Source organism: Simochromis diagramma, unplaced genomic scaffold (assembly GCF_900408965.1).
Source record: "Simochromis diagramma unplaced genomic scaffold, fSimDia1.1 OVJJ01000313.1, whole genome shotgun sequence".
NCBI lineage: Eukaryota > Metazoa > Chordata > Actinopteri > Cichliformes > Cichlidae > Simochromis > Simochromis diagramma.
The window spans coordinates 1,341,666-1,355,040 of NW_024387372.1; the positions used below are offsets into that span (position 1 = coordinate 1,341,666).

General features: G+C 39.3%; 1 protein-coding gene across 4 annotated transcripts in view; it reads left to right on the top strand.

Moving 5' to 3' along the window:
- The window catches only part of LOC120719346 (glutamate receptor ionotropic, kainate 2), a 330,887-nt gene that overhangs the window by 296,176 nt on the left and 21,336 nt on the right, over window positions 1-13,375 (top strand). The gene's annotated exons all lie outside the window — the stretch shown is intronic.

Genomic DNA, 13,375 nt, shown 5'->3' on the forward strand with positions numbered 1-13,375 from the left:
AAATGAATACATTTGAAGATGGTGCGTTTGTGTCGCAGTGTGGACAGCGAAAAGGGAGACTTTCTAAAACGATGACGCATGTTAGTCATGTTAGTCATATGATGCAGTCATGTGACCAATTAAACAAAGATAGGGCGTTATACAGCAGTTGTTTTGTTTGCTGTCAGTTCTGAGAGCCCTATTAAAGATTAATATCAGTCTGCTCCAGACAGCTTTTCTTTAAATTATTTAATTCTCACTCACTTTTCCAACTTTGTGCTTTTATGTTACTCGCAGCAGCAACTCCACCTCATTGTTAGTCCATTTAAAAAACTTGGTGCTTTTCCTCAACATTTTGCCGCGACGTTTCAAAGAGCCAGAAAGTAAATAAATGGCAGACAGAAATGAGGCAGGCCATTTCTTCTTGCGTTTCACGCACAGTGTTTAAATTAGTAACTTAGTTACATTACTAGTTACTTCTATCAAAAGTAACTCAGTTACATCAAGTTGCTCGTTACTTTCAAAGTAACTAGTTACTAGGGAAAGTAACTTTGGTTTTACTCAGAATTCTCTTGTTAATGTGTTGCTTCCATAACTGGATCCCCAGCAAGGATGCCAGTCTTCTAGCTTGCTTACATGTTAGCACTATCCTGCCACAGTGCACTGTGCCACCTATCAACTGAAAGGAAAAAAAATGTGCATATTTCCATGAGAGAAGTCCCACGCCTGGACTGTCGTCGACTGCCACCATGATTCTAGCCTACGTCACAGCGCCGCGTGCGCTTTTTACATCCAACAGGAAAACTGCAGTCGTGGTGCTTTCGATTGTACTCAACTCAGAAATTCTGCCTTCCGAGTAGGAAGATGTAGGTAACACCAGACTTCAGATGAGCTGCACACAGAGCTGGACTGGGACAAAAAAATCGGCCTGGGCATTTTGACTAGAGACCGGCCCACCATTATAGGAAAAATCATAAAGCCTTTGAATGAAAATAAATGCTGTTCTGACAGTGATGTACACTGTCTTGTTGTATCAATCTATCAATCATTTGTTGTAAGATTCAGATAATTATTTAATAAAAGCGAGACATTTTAAATGAGAATAAGAAAGTATTTCTTTGTGCCCCCCTCTCCCTGTTAATGCCCTACCTGCCCCCCTGGCAACACTTTGCTAGACCCGCCCCTGCACAGTTACCAGCTGTCAGCTACATAGAAAAGGATCCTGGTGTTATTTGTCTCTCAGAAACAGTTCATAACTTCAACTCATTCATGTCACCTAAAAGGTAAACCTGTTTCTCCATCACCTGTTCAGCTCTGATGATTCAGTAAGGACATCTCCTGGTTTCATCTTCATGTTTCCTTCTCACCACATATCCAAACCGACATCATGACCAGCAGCTTTACAGCTGTGGCTCCAGCAAACATCAGCTGATACTAGAAAGTAATCTTAAATAAATTCTAACAACAGCTGATCAAGCTTAAATGTGCTGCTGTTGTTTAACACGACATCCGCTGGTTTCCTCTTTCTGGCGCAAAGTGGGCGATAAACAAACAAGAGAGAAAAGCCGATCAGCTGATCATTGATCAGTTTCATGATTGAAGTAGAAACAGGAGAGAGATGGGAGAGAATGAGAGAAGAGGCAGCTGACAGCGTAAAGACGCAGAATAACTCCAGTTTTGTGTCTTTTGTGTCTCTTTGTGTCCATCCTAGCTGAAGTACAAGAGAAACTGCGTTCCTTTTCAGCTCAATACGAAACGCGTAATATTTTTGCCCCCCCTGCAGTATATAAACTTAATAATAACTAAATTATTGTAACTGACTGTAAAAACTCAGCACAACGAAAATAAACTCCACCTAAACTTGGTTTATATCTGACCCAGATAGACTGCAGGTCATAACTTCTTACCTGAAGTTCAGTTCACACTCGGACCGGCGGCCGCCTCGGGTCTCTGCTCCTCCTGCCTCCCCTTTCCCTCCTCCACCTGATGGCCTCCACCACTTGCTAATGTTACTGAATCTGTGGAAGCTCCGCCATAGCCACCACCAAACAACTGAGTTATTTTTACACATCTGCCAGCATCTGGCCAATCCACCACCTTTCACTGTTTATACCATTACGGAAAAAAAAGAAAAAAAACATCGGCCCATAAAAACAAAAAATCGACCCACCGAGTCCAGCTATGGTTTAGTAGTTTAGTAGTAATTTCTTTTTGTAGCGGGCTAGCAAAACAACCATTTTCGAGGGCATTGCCATATTGGAATCCCGACTTCTCTGACGAGGCTAACCAGAACGCCTTTTACTGAGTGTGACATCATTCCCAGGTCTGTGTTCCAATTTCCGAGGTAAGTCGAACGGAACACACGATGTAATGAATAACGAGCCTATCTAAATCCCAGTAACGATTAAAGCGTTTCTGATTTTGGCATAATAACTAGTTACCGTGCTCGTTACCACAATAATAACGTCGTTACTGTAACGCGTTACTTAATAGTGCGTTAGTCCCTACACTGTTCACACGTGCACAGTACTGGAGCGTAAGTGTTTTCGGCCGTTTCAATGTGGACGCACAACTCTGTGGAAACGTCTGAAAACGCTCATGTGGATGCGGGGCATTTTCAGACGAAAACGCCGTTTTCAAATGTATCTGGGCTAGTGTGGACGTAGTCTTAGTCACCCACGTCACCCAGAATAGTATGAACATGGTCTTGTGACTGCAGCCACATGGCTGAAGGCAGAGGAATGCTATGCTTCATCAAGGGAGCACAGTTATCATTGCCACTGCGCAGGGTGTTTTGATTTCAATACACTAGACTTTAGTGTAACTTCTAAATAATAATCATAGTACCTCTACACTGATACTTTTTTCTAATACGGACTGAATGGAGCGCTTTTCTACTCTATCTGAGCACTCAAAGCGCTTTTTATACAACTAATTCATTCACACGAGCACGTTGTTAAGTGCTTACTAAGTAACATTCATACACATTCACACTCCGATGGATGCATCGGAGAGCAACAGGGGGTGAGTAATCAAAGCAAATGGAATGCACAAAATGGTTACTAATATTAAATGAGGAAGAGCTTTAGAACTAGAAAGCAGAAAGGGTACACAGTGACACAAGTGGTCTAAAATTTGAAATGAAATTAATTAAACAAATTTGCATAATTTTAAGTATAAGGATTGTGTTTATTAATTGTGTTTAATCATTTGCAGTCAATGACTCTTAAAGTTTAGAACCTATGGATGGATCCAGTGTTTCATCCTTTGGAACGCTGTGCTTCCATATTTTGTGCAATAAAATTAAAAGTAATGTCCAAATCCACCGCGCACCACTCCTCTGGCACATGAACTGAAATCAGCTGATTGTAGCGCAAGTGCAAGACCTGATAGGCGAGCAGACTGAAAATTCCAAGGAATTTGCCAGGAACTGGGTATTGTAAAGAACTGGTTCTCGATTCTCATCCCTAGACATTCCTTAACCAATGAAAGAATCCTGCAGTTGTCCATTTCAGTTGTCTTTGTGGTCTTTCAGGCCTTTTTCTGACCTGACCAGTGTATTTATTGTTTTTAAGAATGTACCAGATTATTAAAGTATAAACTGTGAATGTTTTGTTATCTACACATTCAGCTTGTTTTTTCAGAGCAATCATTACATCCTTCACCTTCTTCAACAGCTCTTTGAATCTCAAATTGAGCAGCAGGTACAAAATGCAAGTTTAATACTTGGGATCTTTTATATGTTTAATATTTGATGGAAGGTCGTAGGAATAGGCCTTATCTGACCAGGAAACTGTTTGTTAGTCAATTATTCAGTTTTGAAAATAGGAGACTGTGCATAAAGTTGGTTTTAATTCTTAAACAGTTCAATTCAATTTTATTTATACAGCGCCAAACCACAACAACAGTCGCCTCAAGGTGCTTTATATTGTAAGGTAGACCCTACAAGAATACATACAGAGAAAAACCCATCAATCATATGAGCCCCTATGAGCAAGTAAACCTTGTATGTGAGGAGCAGGATTTTTAATTCAATCAAAACTGCTGATGCAACACTTTTGTTGAAGCCCTTAAATTAAAGCCTAATACCCAGCCTTATCTATCCATGAAGCCACACCAATTAGTTAAACTAGAGGAATGTCTTAAAAGCATAAAGGTCTTGAAGACCCATTTGCTGCTTCTAAACTCAGATAAAATTGAGGTTTTTACTTGCCCCCAAAATTCTTAGAAACATGGTGTGTAAATAGATGCTTACTGTAATACTGTGAGGAGGGTGTGTCTGGGTATGTCTGTCTTTCAGTTTGCATATTACACAAATTTGCCATACCGCTTTCTTGCATTTGCACAATATTTTTCAATTTAGAGACACCCTGTTTCATAGTGATAATGAAAAACTAAATGATGCATTTATTATTTGTAGGTTGACCTAAAAACATTCTGATAAGGGTTCACTTGATCTAAAATGCTACTTAGAAAGTACTGACAGAGACTAGAAAGAGACAATATTTGACTTCCGGTGTGGTGCTACAACAAGATGGATGTATAATAACGAGCTCCTCAAGTCGATTTGGACAAACTACCTCCTACCAACGTATATAACACTGATACCGTTTCAATCAAAGTATGGTCGGAGGGAGAAAGCTAAGGAGTCAGATGATGAATAAAAAAACGACTGACACACAACAAATCCCAGAAGTCCACCGGACAAGAGGAAAAAGACGACAGCGGAGAAACTATGCTAGCTGAAGCTAGCTCTGATCAAAATGCTCTGCTGCAAGCTCTAACAATGCTCCGTACAGAGCTAAAAGATTTTAAACAAGGAATAAGATGCGATCTGGACGAATTTAAAAACGATGTCAAGAAAGTTTTGAAAGAAGACCTTTTGGAGTTTAAAGGTGAAGTTATGCAGGAACTCCAGAGCCAAACAACCAACATAGCAGAGGCACAAACTCGAATAGCTGACATGGAGTTGGCCTGCTTGGAGATGAAAGAGACACTACTGGTGGTGGTGAAAGAAAACTCGCAGATGCGGGACAAAGTTATTGATCTTGAGAGCCGCTCAAGAAGAAATAATATGAGGATTTACGGGGTGCTGGAGGAAAAAGAAGGAAGATCTGTCATGGAATTTGTTAACGAGCTGTTTAAACGGCACCTCACCTTGCCAGAGGGACTCGAGCTCCGTATCCAGCCGGCACATAAAGCATCGATACCAAAGTCACCAGCTGTCTCTTCCCCGAGATCAATAATTGTTAACTTTTTGGAGTTTCATGTTAAAGAACTGGTCTTAAGGAAAGCGTGGCAACAGAAGATTGAGATTAATGGCAAAAGACTTTACTTTGATAACAACTATGCAATAGATATTAGGGAGAAGCGTAAGGCATATGAGCCCATTGAAGCAGCTCTGACGGAGAAGGGGATCCAGTACCAGACACCCTATAGAAAGATGCGGGTGTATTGGGATACCAGTCTGGTGATTTACAGCACAGCAGAAACCTGCAGCACGAGACCTGAATCGACGTGGACTCAGGGTGAAAGTGACAACTAAAACAAACATCGCAGCAGCGATGCACAGGAGCGACTGAACGCAGTGCTACCATGGAAACGTACCGTCACCACTTTAGATAGCGCAGCTATGCGAGGGAGAGGCTGTCAGAATTCAGACGAGACACAGACCAACAGAACTGCAATGGATGAAAGGAAACAGGCTACGTTGCTGGGTGAACTGGGTGAACAATATTATTTTCCTCCTTAACCTCCTAAGACCCGAACTCTTCCACAGCATGCATTTTTAATTTCTCTTTGATATTTGGACATATTGAGACCTGATGAATGTAAAAACGAAGAATTACCAGATTATTTTTTTACCCGATTTTTGTTTCTGAGAAAAATGAGAAATTTTGATAAAACAGTGGCAGTATAACGTCCTCGTTCGTGGATATCAGGCCCTTGTACAGCAAAATTTAGTATTTTGGCCTAGACAACCCAAAATGTGATGTCCACATATATGGACGCCAGGTCCTAGTAAGTTAAAAGGAGATTTACTTTTGTATTGTAGAGTATTAGCCTAATACACTAATCTGGATCAACTGAGTTACAATGACTCACGACTTAAGTTTATAGATCAGTACAACCGATAAGAGGGAGTGTTTATTTTGTTGCAACCACCAAATATTGGACAATTCTAGTTTTTGTGGGTTTATTCTCACAGCTAGGGAGGGCCCCCACTATAGTGAGGCACAAACCCCTCCTCCCACCGACAGGGACTGTACCTTTTTTGAAGTCACAGTGTTTAGTGTTCAACTGTTGTTTTTTGTTTTTTATGTTTAGAGCTGGACTGCTGCTTAAACTCATTAGAAATGATTTGATCATAATATTAAAATACTGATGTTGAATATTAATGGTCTAAATAATCCTGTGAAGCCTCAGAAGGCAATGACCAAATTAAAGAAAGATAAGTCACAGTTTATTTTTCTACAAGAAACGCATCTGTCTAGTCTGGAAAGTGAGAAACTTAAGAGGTTCGGATATGCTAACGCATTTTACAGTTTATATCACCATGGATATAGAAGAGGTGTGATTATACTTATCCCTGTTTCACTGAAATTTTAATATATTAAAAAAATCTGTGATAAAGAAGGGAGATTTATTATTGTGAGAGGAAAACTGGAAAACGAAATGGTCACATTAGTTAATGTGTATGCTCCACCTAAAAGTGCAAAACAATTCTTTAAAACATTATTCGATACCATTATTTTACAAACAGATGGAATACTAATATGTGGGCGTGAGTTTAATATTGTGATGGACAGTAACCTAGATACAACTAATAAGAATAAACATACCAACCAGTTTATGAGAATGGTCAAGAGAACACTTAAAGAATACGGGATAGTTGATATATGGAGGGAGTTTCACCCCTGTAAAAAAGACTATAAACACTATTCTCCCCCCCACAACAGGTTTGCTAGAATCGATTACTTCTTCATGAATAATACTGATTTAAGTAGGATAAAACAGTGTGAAATTCAACACTGTGCAATCTACCTTATAGTTAATTTGAAAGTCCAGGAGAAAAATACGTTATGGAGGCTAAATGTGGGAATATTAAATAATAAGTCTAACGTGGAGGAACTAAAGAAGGACTTTATAACCTATCAAAATGAGAATGATAATGGAGAGGTTAACCCAGTCAATCTATGGGATGCTCTTAAAGCAGTTATAAGGGGAAAATTGGTTTCTAAGACTGCCGCGATTAAAAAAAAAAACAGAGAGGAGGTGTACAAAAAAGAGAAGGAGAACCTTTTTTTAACCGAACAACAACACAAGACCACACAAGACCCTTCACTGCTTCCAAAAATGAAAGATATTAGGGATAAAATAGATAAAATACAAGCCACAGAAATAGAAAAGAAGAATAGATTTTTAAATCAATCCTACTATAAAGTGGGACCAAGGGCAAACAAATTATTGGCAAAACAACTGAAAAAAACAGCAAACAGATTGGACAACAAGATAAAGGATATAGAAACGAATCAAATAATTTATGACGCTAAAGAGATTGGAACTCAGTTTGTGAACTACTATAGAAACGTATACAATCAGCCTCTCTCCGCCAACACCGACCAAATAAAAGCTTTTCTTGAGAAACTGGATTTACCCTCAATTGGGAAAAATCTTAATGACCATCTGACCTCTCCTATCACAGAAACTGAGATAGATAAAGCAATAAATAAATTAAAATCAAACAAATCTCACGGCACCGACGGTTTACCATCCGAGTGATATAAAACTTTTATACACTCGAACATGGTGAAATGCCCCCTTCATACGGGGCGATCATGGCTCAAAGAGTCGGCAGTTTGTCTTGTAACCGGAAGGTTGCCGGTTCGAGCCCCGGCTCGGACAGTCTCGGTCATTGTGTCCTTGGGCAAGACACTTCACCTGCCGCCTACTGGTGGTGGTCAGAGGGCCTGGTGGCACGATATGGCAGCCTCGCTTCTGTCAGTCTGCCCCAGGGCAGCTGTGGGTACAACTTTGGGTACAACTGTAGCTGCCTCCACCAGTGAATGAATAGTGGAATTGTAAAGCGCTATATAAATGCAATCCATTATTATTATTCATGGAAAGAAGCAGTCACAACAGTGATCCCCAAGAAAGAAACCAGCGAGATTTGTTCAGATTATAGACCCATATCAATACTCAATGTTGATTATAAATTATATACCTCAATTATTTCTAAAAAGATATGAAGATTTTGTTAGTGATATTATCAACGAAGACCAGACAGGCTTTGTAAAGGGACGTCAAACCCAAGATAATATAAGGAGAACTTATATTATCTTGGGTTGGAAAATGTGCAGCCTTTATAAGTCTCAACGCAGAAAGGCTTTCGATAGCGTAAATTGGAATTTTCTATATCAGGTACTTGAGAAATTTGGATTTAATGATAAAGCTATCAGATGTATTAAAACACTTTATCAAAACCCGACTGCAAGGATAAGAATAAATGGTAGTTTAACTGAGAGCATAAAATTAGAGCGGTCAACTAGACAGGGCTGCTGCCTCTCTCCTACTTTGTTTGCAATCTTCATAGAGTCCCTTGCACAAGCAATTAGCCAAAATAGAAATCTTAAAGGAATAGAGGTGGGGGAAGAGGAACATATTATAGGACTTTTTGCAGATGATTTGATCTGTTTTTTAGAGGATCCCGACACATGTATTCCCATATTAATTAAGCAACTTGAGATATTTGGTTTTTATTCAGGATACAAACTTAACTTGAATAAAACTCAGATTTTAACATTCTACTATCTCCCATCCAAAACCATAAAACAAAAATATAATTTGAATTGGAGAGCAACAAAAATGAAATATCTTGGGGTTCCCTTATCACAAAACGCTGAGGATTTATATAAACTTAATTATGTTAACTTAGATAAGGAAATTAAGAGTGATTTGGATAGGTGGGCTACTCTTCCATCAGATATTGGCGCTCGAATAGAGATGATAAAAGTATGTGTCTTACCCCAACTTCTCTACTTTTTTCAGTCACTACCCGTTGATATACCTGAAAAACAATTTAGATTATGGGACAAAATCACTTCCAAGTTTATATGGAATGGTCATAGACCGATAATTAAATTTGAAACACTACAGATAAGAAAGGATAAGGGGGGTTGGCACTCCCAAATCTTGAGGCATACTTTCATGCTGCACAAATCAGGTACATCATTTGTTGGTGTGACAATGATTATGAAGCCAAATGGAAGAATTTAGAAAAATCAGTACAAGGAAGAGAAATTCAAAGCCTTATAGGAGACAGAGAAGGCGCAATGAGTGTAATTAAACAGTTGAATTTAGTCACTCAGTTTACGCTTAAAATATTGTTTAACCTGATACGAAAATACAAACTAGAAAAAGAGCTTGGATTAATCCGATGGATAGCTTATGATAAGGGTTTTACACACCGGTTCTATGGACCAAAGATTTAAACAGTGGATTCCTACTGGATTAACAGCGATGTGTACACTAATTAAAGATGGGAATTTTATGAGTTTCCAGGAGATTAAACAAAAATATGACCTTAGTAATCAAGATCACTATAGATATTTGCAGATTAGGGACTTTTTTAATAAAGAAGTAAAACATAGTGTAGAAAAATTTGATAATTAAAACCATAACTGAAGTTTACAAAGCAAAAAAAAAATAGAATAATCTCTATAATTTACCAGCATGTAATGGAGGCAAGAGGGTGTACAACAACATATGTAAAACTGAAGTGGCAGAGAGGGAGGGAACATATCTGATGAGGAATGGTCACAAACCTGGAAAATACAGCAGTCAACAACATCATCACGTGCCTGGAGACTGCACTGCTGGAAAAATGTAATTCGATTTTTTATAACACCCAGAATTAGGAACAAACACACTTCATTACCACAACCGTGTTGGAGGGGCTGTGGAGAGGTAAATGTGAATCATTCCCATGTGTTCTGGTTCTGTCCCAAGATTACAAAATTTTGGGAAGAGTTAGTTATAGGTAAAATTCTGGGTTATGCTGTATCTAAGACTTGTACATTATTATACTTTTGTGTCATTACGGGAAATGTGATGAAAGAAGACAGATACATATTGAAAATTATGCTTGCTGCCTGTAAAAAGGAAATCACAAGAAAATGGTACAAGATAAACCCACCATTGCAGGGTTAGGGATGAATCGCAGGATGGATCAAAATTATGGACGAAAATAAATCATGGACTCGGACATGACTTACAAAATAAGGACTCAGGTCAATACCATCGCAAGTGGGAGAAATGGACTGAGTACATAAATTTGACAGGATAAAGACGATCACATTGATAATGAGAAATGATCAAATTGTAGAAACATGGTGACCCAACTCGGGGTTTTTTCACCTGTTTTATTTATTTTTTCTTTTTAAAATGTTATTATTTTTCTTTTTAATGTTCTGTTTTGTTGTTACCCTCTACCCCCACTGTATAATGTTAAAAGAAAAACAATAAACAGAAAGTATCAACAATATTTCTCCCATAATACCTTCTATTCGATGGCTCCTTAATAAAACCAGAATTAAATTTAAAAATCTTTCTCCTCACATGCAAGGTCTTGAATATTCAGGCTTCATCTTACTGGTACCATATCACCCTAATAGTGCACTTCACTCCCAGACCACTGATTACTTCCTATTGTAGGGCATTTAATTGCAGAATGTCTTCATTGTCTTCAGTTTTCAGACCCCCTCTTCTGCAGAACCATCTCCCAGTTTGGATTTGGGAGACAGATACTCTACTTTTAGTATTAGGCTCAAAACTTTCCTTTTGGATAAAGCGTATAGTTACGGCTGGATCAGGTGACCTTAAATCCTTCCTTATTTATGCTGCAGTAGGCTGAGGTTGGTGGGGGCTTCCCATGATGAGTGTTTCTTCTTTACTCACCTTTTTCAATCACTGTGTTTTATTAAATCTGATTCTTTTTCATTCTTTTACTGAATAGAGAGAACACGACTCAGTTAGTCAAAATATTTATAATTTTTTATTTAATCATCTTCCGGAAGAGAGAGATCTGCACAGCCCAAAGCCAGTTGCAAAATCTCTAGCATTAGAAACCAAAAATGTGTCTCATATAGGTGTTATTTTGGTCCTTTACACGTCACACATAGTTTTGATAAAAACAACTGTGTTACTAGTTCCGCTTTTTCTGTCTGGTTTCCTGTATTTTATTAACATGCCTCTGCAGCTCTGCACTAAACGTCCTGTTTCTTAAACTTCCACTAACTTAAGCCTCTGTTGCTAAGGCGACCTATCACCCTCTGACCTAGTTCTCTCTCACAGCTGGCCTTGCTTTATAGAGGCCTTTATTATTAAACTACATAAAGCAATATAATCAGAAAATAAGCACTAAGAATATATGTTTATTCCGTAACAGTTTATTCACCACTCTGCATTTAATCATTGGTTATTATTCAACTCTAGCTCTATCTCAGTGTGTCTTTTGACCTGCCTCCTTCTCTCTACCTTGGACCGGTCACTGCTACCTTAGGCCTGGTTCTGCCTGAGGTTTCTTACTGTTAAAATAGAGGGTTTTTCTTCATACTGTCGACATATGGTTGCTCATGTGGTCGATCATCTGATTGTTGGGGTTTTTCCTCTGTATTGTTGTAGGGTCTTTACCTTACAGTGTAAAGCACCTTGAAATTACCCTGTACCTAGCACCTCCTTCTGATCAGGTCTGGGTCCGCTCCAGCCCTCGGTGGTGATCATTATCATGAAGAGCGAGCAGTTGCTGTAGCAGCAACAGCTGATTTCACACAGGTCCCCTTGTGGTGATTTCACTTGTATAACCTCTATACAAAAGTGAAGCGTCTTTTGATCAGTATGTCTCATTGTTTATCAGTTTTGACAAGGATGTTTTCTCTCTCTCGTCCTTGTTTGCCATCACCTGTCCCAAAAGAAGTGAAATTCTTGGATCAGCCAGTCTGTCTGCAAGATTAGTTAGTTTTACCTTCCCAAGGAGACATTGTTATGGCCTGCGATACTGTCTTGAGAGGCAGGTGCTACTTGACACACTGTGCACTTAAGCTCCTCAGCAAGGACAAATGTGGGACCAAAGGCTACAGTCCCATTTACACAGTCTCTGTATTTGCCTGATGCGGTTTATACATGCGCCTCAGGTCAGAACTTGCCCTCAAAATCAACTGTTTTAAGATCACTGAGAGTATTTACATCATACTTTAATATGCAGTTCTAGACCAATAAGTACCGCCTAAATTTTTCACAGCCCATTTGATGACTAAAAGTTCTAATAAAACTGTGGTTCTGCACACTCCTTTCTGCTTTGCAGAGACTGACTAGCAACAGCAGTAGTTGAATCGTACCTTCCCACTGTCCTGTCACAGGACAGCTCCCAGTCCATCATGATTTGTTACTGTAACAAGTTTTGTTAAAATGTGCACAGGTCAGCACAGTGATGTGAGCATCTGAAAAGCTATCTCGCAGGCCTAAATCCAATGGGATTTGGGTCCTTTTTTGCCTCTTGACTTAATGAGTCAGTTTTGCAACTAAGGACTTGAACATGGAGGCAATGTAAGAAAACCCAGGAACAAATAGTCCATAGTAGTTGGCAACATATAGGAATAATTTCAGTTCCTTGGCATTCTCTGGCAGTTCTGGTTTATATCTATGGCCACCCCATCTGCAAAGACACCACATGGCCCAGGTACTTGACTTGCACAGCACATATTCAGCTTGACCTTCAAGTTCTCTCTCTGCAGATGCAGGTGACACCAACTGTGCAGTCTGTGCAGACAACCTGATATGAGCCATGATATCAGGTTATAAACTACACCGTTCAAAATGAACCAGAAGGATTAAGGAAGCAAACAAACATCAGGGTCTGCAAGGCCAAGACAATAATAACCACCACTCTTACTAGAAAATAAACATTAATTTCTAAGGTGACCAAAACTGGCTAAGCTGGCTGACCACAAAACATGAGAAAATTGTGCATAAACAAAAATGGCAGAGAACCCTGATCAAGCTTCCACAAATGCAACACTATTCCAAAATGGCAGATCACTCAAATTTGCCACTTTTTGTACCAATATCAGCAACCCACACACACACACACACACACACACACACACACACACAACACTGAAAGCCAAACACTTCTCAGCCCACTGGCCAAATGCCAAGGAGTGTTTGGTGCTGGAGCAATATATGAAACAGTCTGAATGCTGTTCAGCTGTGGCAATCAGGTGTGGGAAAACCTTGGACAGGAAGGGAGGGAGAGAGCAGAGAGAGGGGCCAAAAGGTCAGTGAAAGTAACAGTGGTGGTCTGTGGGATTTAGTTAGTTGCGTCAGCTGCTTACACTGA